This window comes from Pogoniulus pusillus, chromosome 9 (genome assembly GCF_015220805.1).
Source record: "Pogoniulus pusillus isolate bPogPus1 chromosome 9, bPogPus1.pri, whole genome shotgun sequence".
In the NCBI taxonomy this organism is placed as follows: domain Eukaryota; kingdom Metazoa; phylum Chordata; class Aves; order Piciformes; family Lybiidae; genus Pogoniulus; species Pogoniulus pusillus.
Window position 1 is genome coordinate 8645619 of NC_087272.1, and position 16209 is coordinate 8661827.

The window sequence follows — 16209 nt, forward strand, 5'->3', positions numbered from 1 at the left end:
TTGGTGCAGGAGCTTTTCAAGTTAGCACAGAACACCATCAGAGGAGGCTCAGGGGTGACCTCATTGCTGTCTACAACTATCTGAAGGGAGGTTGTAGCCAGGTGGGGGTTGGTTTCTTCTGCTGGACAACTAGCAACAGAACAAGGGGACGCAGTCTCAAGTTGTGCCAGGGGAGGCATAGGCTGGATGTTAGGAGGAAGTTGTTGGCAGAGAGAGTGATTGGCATTGGAATGGGCTGCCCAGGGAGGTGGTGGAATCACCATCCCTGGAGGTGTTGAAGAAAAGCCTGGATGAGGCACTTGGTGCCATGCTGTAGTTGTTTGGATAAGGGCTGGGTGCTAGGTTGGACTGGATGATCTTGGAGGTCTCTTCCAACCTGGTTGATTTTATGATTCTAAGGTTCTATGATCAGCTGCTCTCGGTGGGATGCTGCAGGGGCAGAAGTAGTCACTTGTACAAATGTACTGATGAGACTACTATGTGTGATGGTGGGTGTGCTTGGTGTGTGTACATGTGCATGTGCACCCTGCCCTGAGCAGGGTCCCCTGTGTGCAGAGACAGCTGCAATGAGGGGGACTGCTCATGGAACAGACAAATCTGCTTTACACTAACAGTTCCAGATCTGTGTTTTATTTAGAAGAACTAATGCTTATGCACCAAACAAAGCATCCCTGCTTGCCAGTGCTCTCAGAGAGATGGTAATTACATAGATTTTTGGTCCATCCTGTCATATTTACTCCACTAAGTTGATTAACCTATGTAATGAGTACAGGACTGTGACCAATGCTGACCCCACATCAAAGGCTGGTATTGCTGCTGTGTGCTGACCTGAATTTTAATTGTTCACTAGCTTTTGTAATTAAACCACAAATGTGCTAAAGAAGAGATTAGGCATTTTTAGCTGGCAGTGTTTGCATTTTCCCAGGTGTGCCCATTGTGTACACTATAAAGCGCTCGGTGCCTGCCTCAGTATGCAAGCATATAACAACATGTCACTTCACTGAGACCTAAAAACTCTTCTCTTCTTTTTCCTTTATACCTTAAAACGGGGAACAAATGTCAGTTATATGCTAAAACACTGCTGTGTACCACCAAAGCTCTTGTGGAAAGATATATAAATAAATCAACAATGAATAAATTAGGACTCTGTGAAGTTCCCACAGGCTCACACACTTGGCCCTCAGAGTCCAAATGAGCTACTGCAGACAGATGTGTTTTCATTCTTTGGGTTCATCAGTGTAGCACATCTGTTGCTTCAGCCAGTGGCTATGCCAGACTCAAAAGAAAACACATTGCTCCTTAAATGAAGACAACTATCAGAAATAAATAAGAACATTTGGAAAGCCACCTGTGCTCACTGTTGTTTGAAAGACACTTCTCTTCTGGAAGGTCTCACAAGAGTGGAGCTGTGCTGCCTCTTTCCACACAATCCCTTCCTCTCTCATTTTTCTGGGGAGAAAATGTATTTTCACGTCAGTTTTCTGTCAGGTGCTGCCTTATACCTCACATGAGGAGACACAGTCTCAAGTATAGGCTGGATGTTAGGAGGAATTTCTTCCCAGAGAGAGTGACTGGCATTGGAATGGGCTGCCCAGGGAGGTGGTGGAGTCACCATCCTTGGAGGTGTTCAAGCAAAGCCTGGATGAGGCACTTAGTGCCATGGTCTAGTTGACTGGCTAGGGCTGGGTGCTAGGTTGGACTGGATGATCTTGGAGGTCTCTTCCAACCTGGTTGATTCTATGATTCTATGATGAGAAGTCCAGTGTCTAGCCACAGCTTCCTGCTTTGCTTCTGGCCACATAGAGGAGACGGAGCTAGAACAAAGTGAGTTAGCCTGGAGTAGTGTGGGCTGTGCTGGAAGGGAACAGCTAGGAAGAAGATCCATATTTCATTCATAACATTTTGTTTGAAACATATGGGAAGAATTAGGAACTATATTTTCATCTTGATGAGCTGGGACTTGGGAGCATGTCTTGAGATTTATGCAAGACTGTGAATTTGGTCTGAAACTACTCTTCAGTGTGCTTGTGCTTGACTCTCCCTGCGATTTAGCTCTCCTGTGACCTACCAGGATGTCATCAGGACTCAGAAAAAGGCTTTGACCCTGTGGATTTAGTTGTGAGCAAAAAAGCTTGGGCAAAGGAAGAGCAAAACCCAGATTTGTTTTCCTACAGGAGGACTGTTGTGCATAAAGAATAAAGAGGGCAAGAGGACAAAACGTAGGGAGCAGCAATCTGAGATCCAGCCTGTCTGTCTCACACACCTTTGACAGTCGGAGTTCTTCTAACATAGGCAATTTGCAACTGTCTACTAATACTCTGGAAAAGATAATTGTGTAATTCATCAGGATGGCAAGGCAGCCCATGGGTTTTTCTCTTTTTCTCTCTCTTTTTCTTTTCCTTCTTTTTTCCTTCTTTTAATTTTCCCCCCTTCTCTCTCTCTTTTTTTTTCTTATTTTTTCTTCTTTTTTCCTTCTTTTAATTTTTCCCCTTCTCTCTCTTTTTTTTCCTTATTTTTTCTTCTTTTTCCCTTCTTTTTATTTTCTCCCCTTTCCCCTTCTCTCTCTCTTTTTTCTTTTTTCCTTCTTTTTTCCTTCTTTTTATTTCCCCCCCTTCTCTCTCTCTTTTTTCTTATTTTTTTCTTCTTTTTTCCTTATTTTTATTTCCCCCCCTTTTCCCCCTTCTCTCTCTCTTTTTTCTTCTTTTTTCCCCCTTCTTTCCCCCTTTTTTTATTTTTCCCCGCTTCTCTCTCTCTTTTTTTTTCCTTCTTTTTTTTCCCCTTCTTTTCCCCTTTTTTTTTTACCCCCCTTTTTTCCCCCCTTCTCTCTCTCTCTCTCTCTCTCTCTCTCTCTCTCTCTTCTTTTCTTCTTTTTCCCCCCCTTCTTTTTTCCTTCTTTTTATTTTTCCCCCCTTCCCCCCACCTCTTCCCCCCCTTCTTTTCTTTCTCTCTTTTTTTTTTAAACCAAACTCCCCACCCTGCAGGCCAGGGTGAATACCCACCTGGCACTGAGTAGTGTCCTGAAGACACTGGTCTTAACGTAGCATTTGCAATGCACTCTCCAGAGACAATCTCCACTTTGTTTTCCTTTCTTATGTGCTGCCCAGAAAACCCGAAGGCATCTCTGGGAAGATTTTTCCTTCAATGGGGGAATTGTTTGTTCAGCCACATAGCTGAGTTATTTTTTTCTCTTTGCAGTGTGCTCTAGTGTGCCTTCATCCACTCTGAGAACCGCAGAAGCCAACTATGTGTTGCTTGAGTGTGAGGTTCCCAGCTCAGGTTGCTCTCACGGACAAGACTTTGCAACCTCTTTTGATCCATCCTGCTGTGAGGGTAATTTCTGCATGCTGGAGTTTTTCAGAGCACTGATTCATGTCGTACTGATGTTGGCATACTGACATTTCTTCTATTCTTTTGCAAGAGATGTTGAGGTGATGGAACGTGTCCAGAGAAGGGCAACAAGGCTGGTGAGGGGCCTGGAACATAAACCCTATGAGGAGAGGCTGAGGGAGCTGGGGGTGTTTAGCCTGGAGAAGAGGAGGCTCAGGGGGGACCTCATTGCTGTCTACAACTACCTGAAGGGAGGTTGTAGCCAGGTGGGGGTTGGTCTCTTCTCCCAGACAACCAGCAACAGAACAAGGGGACACAGTCTCAAGTTGTGATGGGGGAAGTCTAGGCTGGATGTTAGGAGGAAGTTGTTGCCAGAGAGAGTGATTGGCATTGGAATGTGCTGCCCAGGGAGGTGGTGGAGTCACCATGCCTGAAAGTGTTCAGGAAAAGACTGGATGAGGCACTTAGTGCCATGGTCTAGTTGACTGGCTAGGGCTGGATGCTAGGTTGGACTGGATGATCTTGGAGGTCTCTTCCAACCTGCTTGATTCTATGATTCCATGATTCTATGATTCTATGATTCTAAAGCATGCGATCAGGATTGAAAAACCAGCGAGAAGTCTTAAATGTTGACTGCTGGACTCCATGAAGAAGGATGCCTTCCTTAGCAGACCTGACTCTGCACAGACATCATACCTCAAGCCATGCCTGGCTTTCTGGAGTCTATTTGCAAGAACTGAGCATTAAGTAGAATACCTGCTGGTTAACAAAATGTAGCCCTGCCCAAAATACTGGTGTGGTATATTCCTTATGAAGGCCTCCATGAACCTCCAGGAGTAGATTTTAGCTGGTAAACACAGCCTCCAAATTTTCCTCCTGTGTCTTGACCTTGCAGTCACAAACCCCCATGCAGTGCTTAATGATGTCTACCAAAAAAAAAAACCAAACCATAAACGTGCTAAAAACCCAAAAGTATTTGCTTGCCAGAAAACCCAGGCTCTGTGAAAGAGGTTTTTGCTCTTAAATTGAGACAGTGATACTCAAATAAAATTAAATGGGCTAACCCAAGATTGAAATCCTAACACAAGAGTTAAGAGGGAAGAGAAAAATCATAAACAAATTACTGAAATATAATTTGAAGGTAAATATGTTAATTGCAAATAAGCTGGCATACTCATTTGAAAGATGTAATTTCAGGAGAGAATAACCAGTTTTAAATTAATGTAATTTATTAACAATTAAAAATTACAACACAAGTGGAGGGAGATTGGAGGTGAAATATTGAGTTTCCTTTGATAGGTGGAGTAATTATGAAGTATGCTTTTGAAGTTCAAGAAGAGAGCCTTAGGACACAACATTTTTTAAAGTAAAAATTGGCTTGCACTCTGTTCAAGTGATTTATTTTGCACTAAGAAATGGGTGTGAGACATGATGTGATTTAAAATGTCATCCCTTGATGGAACTGCTTGAGGGTGACATAAGTTTTCCCCCCCCCCTTTTTTTTTTTCTCTCCTCTTATTTATGTATTTGGCTGCTGATTTCTAAAGCTTTCTATCTTAGAGCATCTACTGAAATTAGGTAGAGATGAAAAAAACAACAAATCACCAACACCACCACTCGCCTTCAAATAAAACTTTCCTCTAAAGTCCAGGAAGCTAAGAGCTAAGCTTTGGAGGGAGCCATTGGGAAGGACTTTCCTCTGTAGTTCAGGAAGCTAAAAGCTAAGCTTTGGAGGGAGCCATTGGGAAGGACTTTCCTCTGTAGTTCAGGAAGCTAAAAGCTAAGCTTTGGAGGGAGCCACTGGGAAGGAATCAATGGGCACAGTCCAATGCTGTGTGATTTAACAAGTCCAAGTGCAGGGTTCTGCACTTTGGCCACAACAACCCCAAGCAGTGTTACAGGCTGGAGAGTGGCCAGGCAGGGAGGGACCTGGGAGGACTGGTTGACAGCAGCGGAAGATGAGGCAGCAGTGTGCCCAGGTGGCCAAGAGAGCCAATGGCATCCTGGCCTGCATCAGGAACAGTGTGGCCAGTAGGATGAGGGAGGTTATTCTTCCCCTGTACTCAGTGCTGGTTAGGCCACACCTTGAGTGCTGTGTCCAGTTCTGGGCCCCTCAATTCAAGAGAGATGTTGAGGTGCTGGAACATGTCCAGAGAAGGGCAGCAAGGCTGGCGAGGAGCCTGGCGAGGGGCACGGTGAGAGGCAGGGTGAAGCGGCCTGTTGTGCATCCTGTTGTGCATCCTGTTGTGCATCCTGTTGTGCATCCTGTTGTGCATCCTGTTGTGCATCCCGTTGTGCATCCTGTTGTGCATCCTGTTGTGCATCCTGTTGTGCATCCCATTGTGCATCCTGTTGTGCATCCTGGTGTGCATCCCGTTGTGCATCCTGTTGTGCATTCTGTTGTGCATTGATGTGCATCCTGTTGTGCATCCTGTTGTGCATCCTGTTGTGCATCCTGTTGTGCATCCTGGTGTGCATTCTGTTGTGCATCCTGTTGTGCATTGTTGTGCATTGATGTGCATCCTGTTGTGCATCCTGTTGTGCATCCTGTTGTGCATCCTGGTGTGCAGCCTGTTGTGCATCCTGTTGTGCATCCTGTTGTGCAGCCAGTTGTGCAGCCTGGTGTGCAGCCTGGTGTGCAGCCTGGTGTGCATCCCGTTGTGCATCCTGTTGTGCATTGTTGTGCATCCTGTTGTGCATCCCGTTGTGCATCCCGTTGTGCATCCTGTTGTGCAGCCTGTTGTGCATCCCGTTGTGCATCCTGTTGTGCATCCTGTTGTGCATCCTGTTGTGCATCCCATTGTGCATCCTGTTGTGCATCCCGGTGTGCATCCTGTTGTGCATCCTGTTGTGCATCCTGTTGTGCATCCTGGTGTGCATCCTGTTGTGCATCCTGTTGTGCATCCTGTTGTGCATCCTGGTGTGCATTCTGTTGTGCATCCTGTTGTGCAGCCTGTTGTGCATCCCGTTGTGCATCCTGTTGTGCATCCTGTTGTGCATCCTGTTGTGCATTCTGTTGTGCATCCTGTTGTGCATCCTGGTGTGCATCCTGTTGTGCATCCTGTTGTGCATCCTGTTGTGCATTGTTGTGCATTGTTGTGCATCCTGTTGTGCATCCTGCTGTGCATTGTTGTGCAGCCTGGTGTGCATCCTGTTGTGCATTGTTGTGCATTGTTGTGCAGCCTGTTGTGCATCCTGTTGTGCATCCTGTTGTGCATCCTGTTGTGCAGCCTGGTGTGCAGCCTGTTGTGCAGCCTGGTGTGCATCCTGTTGTGCATTGTTGTGCATTGTTGTGCAGCCTGTTGTGCATCCTGTTGTGCATCCTGTTGTGCATCCTGTTGTGCAGCCTGTTGTGCAGCCTGGTGTGCAGCCTGTTGTGCAGCCTGGTGTGCATCCTGTTGTGCATTGTTGTGCAGCCTGGTGTGCAGCCTGGTGTGCAGCCTGGTGTGCAGCCTGTTGTGCAGCCTGGTGTGCAGCCTGGTGTGCAGCCTGGTGCGCGGCCTGGTGAGAGGCCTGGTGCGCAGCCTGGTGTGCGGGCTGGTGCGCGGCCTGGTGCGCGGCCTGGTGCGCAGCCTGGTGCGCGGGCTGGTGCGCGGCCTGGTGCGCGGCCTGGTGAGAGGCCTGGTGAGAGGCCTGGTGAGAGGCCTGGTGCGCAGCCTGGTGCGCGGCCTGGTGCGCGGCCTGGTGAGAGGCCTGGTGAGAGGCCTGGTGCGCAGCCTGGTGCGCGGCCTGGAGCACAGCCCCGTGAGGAGAGGCTGCGGGAGCTGGGGGTGTGCAGCCTGCAGAAGAGGAGGCTCAGAGGGAGACCTGAAAGGAGTTTGTTGCCAGGTAGGGTTGGTCTTTTCTCCCAGGCACCCAGTGACAGAACAAGGGGACACAGTCTCAGTCTGCACCAGGGCAGGTTTAGGCTGGATGTTAGGAAGAAGCTCTTCACAGAGCGAGTGATTGCCATTGGGATGGGCTGCCCGAGGAGGTTGCAGAGTCACCATCCCTGGGGGTGTTTAGAAGGAGGCTGGATGAGGCACTTAGTGCCATGGTTTAGTTAATCAGAAGGTGTGAGGGGATAGGTTGGACTGGATGATCTCGAAGGTCTTTCCCAGCCTGGTTAATTCTGTGATGCTGCAGTTTTTCAGATGCGTGTGTCGTTCATGTGGATTACCTGGAGGCTGAGTTGGAGGAGTACCACCTGTATGTGCCACCAAGCCAGTGCATGTGACATCTTGTGAGGGCACTGCTTGTGGGCTGCCCGGGGAGGTGGTGGAGGCACTGTCCCCTGAGGTCGCCAAGCAAAGCCTGGATGAGGCACTTAGTGCCATGGTCTGGTTGACTGGATAGGGCTGGGTGCTAGGTTGGACTGGATGATCTTGGAGGTCTCTTCCAACCTAGTTGATTCTGTGATTCTGTGATTCTGTGATTCTATGATTCTTCAAAACCAGGCTGTCCCACACATCCCTGGACCTTTATGCAGGAAAGTTTAGACTGGACTTACCACCTGTTATAGTTTTCCTAACAAGCAACACGTCACTGAATGTGGAGCTCATCAGTGAGATGACTTTGGTGACCCTTTTGTGTCCCCTGGCCTTTGCTGGCAAGAGGAAGCGGAGCTGGCTGCTGTGGTTGTGGGTCCAGGAGGTAGAGATGGTGCTCTGGCTGAAATACATCCTTGCTTGCCTCTGCAGAGTCATCTCTCGTAAAGCTTTTGCTTAACCTGAGTGGCGTTTTTACGTGCTTGGTGATTTTTATCATAAATCTCACAACTTCTGTTTGAAGCCCTAGCTACTGGAGGCAAGAGATTTAGGTGAGAATCTCATAGATTCCGCTTTGTGGTGAATCTCATGACATTTTACCTACTGAATCACAGGATTAACCAGGTTGGAAAAGACCTCTGAGGTCATTGAGTCCAACCTATCACCTAACCCTTCTAATTAACTAAGCCATGGCACTAAGTGTCTCATACAGCCTCCTTTTAAACACCTTTGGGGATGGTGACTCCTCCACCTCCCCTGGCAGCCCATTCCAATGGCTGAATAGATCCTGGACAGTGCAAGAGTTTGGACACATGGCAACTTGGTCTAGCAGCTGTAGGGGAGGTCAGCCTCCACTTCCTACCTATTGGAAACTTCAGCCAAATTGTTTAAAAAACAAAACAAACCAAAACAACCCAACCCCCACCACCCTGCACACAAAAAACCTCCAAAACAAACCCCAAACCCCACTAAAACCAATCAATGAACCACCACCAACAAAAAACCCTCAGTACAAACTCTTCAAGTTTCACATAGGCGTGCTCTGGAAAGCCCTGAGTTGTGGATGCTCTTTTTCCTCTGAGCTCCACTAGCGTTGTGGGGCTGAGATTGATAATGAAAGAAATGTATGTTACAATCATCAGGAATAAATTGTGTTGAAGCCACACAAGGCACAGACTGGCCAGGTAAGAGAAGCCTCCTTTCTCTTTGTTGCTTGTCCAGTAAAATTGCCATGTAAGCTAAAATCTGGCAGTCTGTCTGAAAGTCTGTGGATTCTTCTGGTACCGGGAGCTGTTGCAAAGTTTGTAGCCAGACTTGTTACAAAAACACAGCAGGTAAAAATAGCTGTGCACTCAGGATCCAGCTCTAAATGGGTGGCCCAGTTTGCTCTCACATTCATGTATTGTAAACAAAGAAACTAACCCAACCCTTTTGATTTTAGGCTGCTGCTGAGAGCTTTTTCTTTTGCCATGGGGAAGTGATGGCGCTTCCCCATCACCTGACAGCTCCTGACTATTTTTTCGGGGTCTTTGTTCATGAAAGGGCTGTGCCAACAACAAAGTACCAGTACCACTTTGGCTACGAACAGCACATCACTGGGAAGGTGTTTCTAATGAAGGAGAGAGAGAGTAGGGTGGGTTTTTTGGGTGGTTGGTTTATTTATTTATTTATTTGCTGCAGAAGATTGGCAAGATTTCTGAACTAAGCTTGCAAGGAGCTTGCTACACTTTTATTCTGGGTCTTCTGCAGGACTCGTTGCAGCTCTGCTCAGTAAATAGAATTGCTGCTGGACGGGGAGATGGATTGGCTCCTGGTCACATTCTGACAGCCATCAGGCTTGCATGAATTACACAGCCTGGTGTTTTGGGTGGAGCAGCTCTGGAAGATTCATCCCAGCTGTGCCTCACACCAGGTGGCAAAACAAACTATAAAGGGCTGAGGGGTTAGAGCTGTGGGCTCCTAGTTTCCCTACTGTGCTGTGGGCAGGGTCTGCTTTGTGTTATTGCTGCTCTCCTTATTGTACCATGAGAAAGTTGAAGCTTTAAAAGAAAACTTGGTAAGAGATCTCTGAGTCTGTCCTAACTAGAAGTATTTGCCTTTTTTTTTCCCCCTGAAATGCTTGGTTGAAGGACTGAGGCAAGCTCTCTGTTTTCTGACTTATGTTAGTCCCTAGTCTTACTGTTTTATTTTGCAGACCTTGTGTATGTCTCCTAAATAGAACATGGAAAGTTCTATCCATATCTGAAGTGGAAGCATGACATTTATTGGTCTCACAAGAAACTTTTTTTTTCCTAGATAGTTTTTTCTTTTGCATTTGACTGTAAGCCTTTGGAGGCTAAGTTCTTGTCTTTTGTGTTTGTTTGGTGCAGTGCAGAGGTGTTGTTAGAGACTGCCTATAAAAAGTACTTTAAAGTCAGTGGATGGCAGGGCTAAAGAATGAAAGGGCACTCCTTTAGTTGTATAGAATGTTGATAGTCCACTGAAAGCTGTAGTCATGTTCTCTGTTACTAAGTCATGTTTTAATGTGTAGTTTTATGGTAACAATGATATTTGTTATTTTGTAAAATCTCATATTCCTACCTAGTTTGTACACCTCTGATATAATTTTTGGCTTTATCCCTCATGCTGTATTTGTTGCCTGGGATGTATTTGATGATATTGTAGCCTATAATGTCCCACTGCTGAATTAGCTCTTGAAAGAAGCTTGGAAAGCTGTTTCAAAGCTGGAAAGCACACAGCTAATCCATAAAATCTTAAGTATATGTAAAGCAACGTGTAAATGACACCTACTAACTGGAAATTGCTACAGATAAAAGAGATCTGGCAGCTGAATCACAAAATATTATTCAGAGTAAATACTTACACCAACTTAATAGCCTGCAAACAGTTCTACCACTCACAGCCTTCAGAAGTATCAACTAATTTGAAAGAGTGGGCTGCAGTTAAAATAGTAGTGAATCCAGTCTTGTCCTTTCTCCTTGCCATTTTCCATGCTTTCTCTGCTGTTTTTTTTTAAGTGTCTTTTTTTCCCTGCCTCCTTCAGTAGAGCACTAGGCAAATTTAATCTTAATCCTCTGATTTCAGAGTAGCATTTGACCATGTTTAAAGCTTGGCATGTCATTGTCCATGGCTTTTGTCCCACTTCACCAGCATCAAGAGGAAGCATGGACAACCATGTGTTGTCCCTTTGCTGCCCAGATGTTGAAGTATGGGGATAGTAATCCTGCTTTAGTGCTGCTTACTTGGGAATAAGCACTTGAGTGGGTCTAATGGTTTGCATTTTGGTGGAGATATTGGATGGCTGCTGCTGACTAGCAGGCCAGGGTTGGTGACCTCACGCTTGCATGGAGCAGACTGCCAGCACAGGGAGTAGGCAGAGGTGCATCATAACCCAAGAAGTTTGCTAGTGTCTCCTTTCCTCAGTACCTAATGAGAGTATTCACATAAACACTGTTCCTCACCCTTTCCCATCTCAGCTTCCTGCATTTTGTTTGTACTTGGGCCACCACACCAGTCCTGGCAAGGTGATGGATACTTTGCTGTTGCTGTTCTGTGGGTCCCCCAGTTTTGGTGGGGCACAGGTGATGAGCCTAGGTGGCCTCACCACCTGTGTGGTCAGTAACTACATTTTCATGGTCAGTACTCTGTTTTGCCTGCTGTGAAGATTTAAAAGCACTTTTGTACTACTGGTAATTGTCAGAGCTGGTGAGACCACAGTGTGTGGCTGGGGGTTATGCAATATGAGAGCCTGATACTGTAACTATTTCAGCTGCTTTAGTGAAAAATAGCCAGGAAATAACTTCAGTCCTTTCTCAGAGGGGAGTGTACATAGTGAAATGAGTGGTGAAGAACCTGTTATGTTACTGGCACAAGCCTTTTGCATCTTTAACTAATGAAAGTCTTCTCATTTTGACCCTGAGTGAAATTTTTTTGCTGCTCAGCAAGTTCAGTGTCTTGCATTCACGCTAAAGGGATGTGCTAGAAATTTGGGTGATGGTCTAGGACATGACAGGTTTGTGTTCACCCCTCTGCTCCCTTACTGACTGCCTGGGTGATACTAGGCTTCGCCTCAGCCTATGAAAGGCTCATAGGAAAATTGTGTATTTCTTGTGCACTTCTTCCAGTAATTGTAGCCACTGCTCAGCATCTTGAAGGATGAGGCTTGTCCTTCTGAAATAATATCCAAATTTAAAAAAGCAAAAAGCAACACCCCACCCCCCTAACCAACCTAAACCTAGGCTGAAAACCTCATCATTATCTGACCTCATTATTTCTTGAAGAACACTGTCAAATCTTAAGAAAATAACCCATTTTATCTGCTGCAAGTAGGAGAACTCTCTGGATGTGTGTAGCCCAGCTGCTGAGCTGTTGGCTCAGCTTCTCTCAAGGAGAGCTACAAAGCCACATGATGTCTCTGGGTACTGGATTTTGCACTTGGACCTCTATTAAAACTCAGAGAGAGTGACAGCTCCCTATTGGATATAGATCTGAAGAGCTACAAGAGTGCAAGTCATTCCAGCAAGGGCCTGGTATGAATTATACGCAGTAAATTGGCTCCAGATAAGTCTATTTTGGACCATGGAACACGGAGAACTTGTGTGGTGCACTAAAGCTTCCTGTTTTTTGCCCAAACTTTGTCTCTTTACAGGGAGCTGCCATTGCAGTCATAGCAAATAGGCATGCAGAGGCTGGCAGGCTCTGGATAACAACATCCTATGGGATCACATTTAGCACAAAAACTGCTATTAGCCTCCTGGGCATATTGTTTGACAACTGGGAGACACGCAGTGGGATCTAAGAGCTGTATCAGATCCTTCATTTAGCTGTAGCAAGTTGTCTTTAAGTGGCAGCCTGCATCCTGATTTTGATATATGCAGCCTGAGCATACAGAAGAGGTAGACATGGCATAGTTACTTAAATCCCAGAATGTTTTGAATAATTGATTTCCATGCATCTAAAGCAAAGATCAGTTATTCAAAACATAAATATGTTTACAAAAAAAAAAAAAACCACCCAACCAAACAATGCCCTCCCCCAGCACCCCAGTATGGCAAAATTAATTATTTATAAGTATTTAAAACCTATTTGGAAGCTTTTAATGTGGCAAAATGCTTCTCTACCATTGGTAAAAATATCAATTATAAATATAATTTAATAATTATTGGTACATATAATACATAAAGATGCTTTCCAGTAGGGAAAAAATCAGATTTTAATTAAATTTGTCAGTGCAGGGATGAGTTCACAAAGGCAGCTTCTGAGTTCACACTTGTTTTGTGAAAGACAGGCAGAATTATAACTCTATAAGAAGAAAATGGTGTTTAAGAATCCAGAATTATTGATTCAGTGCAGGTGCAAAACAGTGACCCAGAATCTGATAAAGCTGGTGAACTTCAAACTTAAGGTTAGGGAGCATTTTTTTATGGAGAGAGTGGTCAGGCTCTGGAATAGATTTCCTAAGCCTGACAGTGTTTAAGAGGCATTTGGACAATGCTCTTAATAACATGCTTTAACTTTTGGTTGATCCTGAAGTAGCCAGGCAGTTGTACAGGATGATTGTAGTAGAGTAGATCCCTTCCAACTGGTTTATTCTATGTCAAATGAAACCTATTTGAGGCTCTCCAGCCTGCCAAGACCAAACTGACTTTTAAAGGTAGCTACAGGAGAACTTCTCTAAGCTGTTGAGGTTTTGACTGGTTGCTAGGTATACACCAACAATGCTCTGCACCTTGGCAGGAATCTGAGCGATGTGCTTTCGAAGAGGTAGAGAGAAACACTGTGAAGTCGAGACATCCATTGGAGTGAGGGCTGGGTCACCTCCTAGGAGAAGAAATGAAGGCAGGAGCTCTGCCCTTCACAGATGTGGTACAGCTGGCCCTAGTCTGTGTGACCACTTTTTCCATTGTCTACCCCTGGCAGCAGTGCATGCCATGGTCCCATTGCTGGAGACCCTTGGTTCCATGTCTGACTCTTACTGATGCAAATAAAAGATGAGGTACAATTCCTTCTTTATGACAAGAGGCAGATGCTTCCTTGGAATAATGACAGCAGAGTGTGCACCAGAAGAATACGGAGACACTAAGTGTTTGGTGTCACTTCAGTCTCACTTAGAGTCTGAGTCATTAAGCATGGAAATGATCATCAAGTCAAACCTTCTACCCAGCACTTCCATGACAACCAGACCATGTCCTGAAGTGCCACATCTACTTGTTTTTTGAACACCTCCAGGGTATTATTGTATTACACTTGTAATATAATTAAACCACTTGTGTGCAAACTATTCCTTTCCTGTAGTAAAATAGATGTTCTTAGAAATTCACTTCAGATATTGGAGTTTCCTTCCCATAGTGAGGTCAGTTCTGGCAAAAGTAAATATAGACAGACATAATAGTTCTGCAGCCCATGGATTTTGAGCTGGGTTTACTTGTATGCCTGTTATACTGTCATAAAGCAATTGGCTTCCTTGGAAATAGTTGCTGATTGCAGTAATTTGAAGGCTTGTCTACATGAAGTATGTTTGATAACTGAATTAGGGTATGAATGTAAATCACATTAGCTTTTCTTCAAGTATCTGTGTGGAAGCTCTTGCTCTGAGTGCCATCATCAAGTTTGGGCTAATCCACATCTACAGTTAATGAGCATCTTAATCTGTTTTGTTCTAACTTTCTCCTTGGACAGCAGGCTAAATCAATACTGCTTCCAATACCTGCAAGCTCACAAGTCACCTGTGTGTCTTCCATTCCCATTATAAAGCAATCTGATTATATACGTAAGGTATCTTAAATATTTTTAGCCTGGAATTTCCAAGATAGAAGTTAAATATTTCATGTTGTGCAACGTGATGATGATGAGGATGCCTATATATATGAAACTTGTAGGTCTCTGCAGTGAGAAAGTTTAGGTGAGCATCTATCTTCCATACTATCAATGCTATTTTGCAAGCTTTTATGAACGGGGTAATGCAACACAGAATGCTGTACATGGGTTCTTCCAGCTCTGATTTAGTCTCTTTTATCTGTCTCTGACCACAACAGATGTTGGCAGCCTTTCTATTCCATATCCTTAAGTCAGACTAAGAATATCAGTTCCGCTCAGAGAAGCTGTAGGAGAAAAAAATTAACCCTTTCAGGAGACTTCTCCTCTCTAGTTTGTTTATTTTAAAAAGTTTTTGACTGAAGTTAAAAGAGAAGTTAGCAAATGTCCAAAATGTGACATTTTCAGTTTAAATTTTACTGCTTGCTGGTCTCTGCTTTTTTCAGTCAGCTTCACTTGTACTAAGGGCACCAGACACAGAGGTTAAAAAGATCACTATGAATGTTTCTGATACATGCTTAGCAAAGGAATTTGCATGGAGTGGCAGCAGTGCTGTAAAAGGCTTGTGAGTATCATCTTCAGCATAGGCACCATACACAGTACTCGCCATCTCTGGAAAATTAGCTCCTCTTGCCCTTCTTAATCAGTTCAAGCACTGATTATGGTATAAAACACTTTTCTGCAGGTTGAAGGGAAGCAGCCTGTTTTTCCCTATAGGCAGAATTAACAAGAGCTTCCCATACCTAGATTCTCTTCAGGGTAACCTTGGACTGTTTGCTTTCATCTTAAAATGTGAACAGAAGCAATCGGGGTGGGGGGTGGGGAAACAAAGTCATGGATCTAATTTACAATAACTGCAAGTGTGTATCTATTTCCTATGAAAGCTCATCAGAAAGTCATAATAAAAAGAAAATGTTAAATAATTATACTGTTGTAATTCCAGAAGTACCCGTTAAATCTCCACATAGTCCTTGCAGCCTGTTCACTGCTCTCGGAGAGGATCAGCTATCAGACCCTGGCAATGACACAACCAAGCCAGCATTCTTTTTGCCAGCCTCCTGTTCCACTCATGCCTCTATCAGAGCCCTGTGCAGTTTGATGTGTAGCTAGTTACATGTCTTCCAGGGAGAGAGTTGTAAGGATCTAATTTTACTGACTGACATGGACTGCAGAAGCATACACAGCTCACTCATATCCTTTGTGCAGCTGGGAGCAGAGCCACCTTTTTTTCCTCTCCTTTTTCCCCCCTGTTTTTTTTTTCCACCACATATAGACGCCATCACATATGTTGAGAGGCTGCTGAGCTAAACAGATCTGGGAACCACATGTGACCAGCAGAGCAAGCATAAGCCTAGAGCAGAGCTTCAGTGGGAGATGACTTTTGGGAAAGTTCCCACAGAAATGCCATTGTAGCATTTGTATCCTTGCTGGGCTTGATGTAAAGTGTTCTGAGGCTACTTTGTGTCACTGGCATAGCAAAAGTACCTTAAAGTGGGCTTAAAGTACACTTGCAATTATATCAGAGCTCTCTGACATCACCAAGAAGGGTGCCAAAGGGTTGTTGTGTCAAGGAAGGTCTAACCCACCGGTTAACTCCTGCAGAAGCTTCTGCTAAGTCACAGTGCCTGCCTCACAGCCAGGGAAAGGAAAGGCTTGCTTTCATTAGGGGACATCAATGCTATCTGATGGCTACAGAGCACTGGAGCTCAGAAGGCTTTCTGGAATACCAAAGCAAGAACATGCGAGTGTGATGAGCAATGCAGCTGGAAAGAAGATGCTTTCCATAATACTACACAACAGTCTATCCTTAAGGTTTAATCTC

General features: G+C 44.9%; 1 protein-coding gene across 1 annotated transcript in view; it reads left to right on the forward strand.

The window, feature by feature from the left end:
- Positions 1–9555: 9555 nt before the first annotated feature.
- The window catches only part of RPL34 (ribosomal protein L34), a 174814-nt gene continuing 168160 nt past the window's right edge, over positions 9556–16209 (forward strand). The window contains exon 1 of the mRNA XM_064148476.1: positions 9556–9630. The gene's annotated coding sequence lies outside the window, so the exon portion shown is untranslated. The remainder of the gene's footprint in view (positions 9631–16209) is intronic.